The following is a 1,299-nucleotide window of genomic DNA, read 5'->3' on the forward strand; positions in this document are numbered from 1 at the left end:
CACACACACACACACACACACATATATATATATATATATGTGTGTGTGTGTGTGTGTGTGTGTGTCTGTGTATACGTGTCTACCAATTTGTGTTGCAAGATTCCTGATGTAAAATCGTGTATTGAAACAGATATTATTGCACTTCAAGATGGTCATATTTTTCTTTTTTTGCCAAATAAACATGCACTATATATTTGCTCTTCACTCATTTATTACTGTTCATATTTATTTATTATTTTTTTTATGTGACAAAAGACTTCCAGATAATAGATATGAGTTAGAATTTAAAAAGAAATAAAATGAATAGTAATAAATGAGTGCAGAAGAAATATATAGAGTATATATATATATTCACACAGTCACAGACCCTCCCACACAGATGTATATATCCTCTCCATCTGGGACACTTTTTCATTGTTCAGACTCTGTTCTTCTCTCTCCACCTCTATGGTAACTTTACCCTTTCATCCCTTCATTACTCTCCTCTGCCTCACTTTCTCTCCCCATCTTCTTTCCACAGTTTCTCCACCTCCTCTCATCTGTCTGCCACACCACCACCTCCATTACCCACCACTCGTCCCTTTTCTTCAATGATTCTCCCAGGGACTCCTACCATTCTTGTCTTCTCTCCCCTCATACCTTCCATCCATTGTAGCCCTTATAATGTAGGATTGCTTTGGACCTCTACCTCTACGCAACTTGCATTATCTCCTTTCCACTTTGCCCCTCATTTTCTCTAATAATTCTTAACACTGTTTCTTTCTCATTCCCCTGCTCCCTACCACATACCCATCCCCAGTACTGTCTATTCCGTTACTCTCTCCACTACCACTCCTTCACAGTTGTAAATCTGTTCCTCTCATTTAATTCCTCTCCTCCACTCTTATCATTCCACATCGAATCATTGCACCATCCTTCTTCTAATTTCTCCTTCAGTTACAGAAACCACCTTGGATCCTTAGTCTTGCAAGTTTCAAAACAACATCACTAGTGCTGGTACCATAAAACAAAAAAAGAAAAGACACCACTACACTTTATGAAATGTTTGGTGTTAGGAAAGGCATCCAGCTGCAGAAACCATGTCAATGCAGTTATTGATGTATGGTGGTGTTCTCTAACTCCTCAGCACTTGTCAAACCATCATCTCAAGCCAGCAGCATGTACTGTGGATATTAAATGATGATGATATATGTACATAAATTTGTATGTATATATTTGTATGAATGCTCACACACACACACACACACACACACGTATGTGTATATATATATATATATATATATATATGTGTATATATAT

The sequence above is a fragment of the Octopus bimaculoides genome, chromosome 19 (genome assembly GCF_001194135.2).
Source record: "Octopus bimaculoides isolate UCB-OBI-ISO-001 chromosome 19, ASM119413v2, whole genome shotgun sequence".
NCBI lineage: Eukaryota > Metazoa > Mollusca > Cephalopoda > Octopoda > Octopodidae > Octopus > Octopus bimaculoides.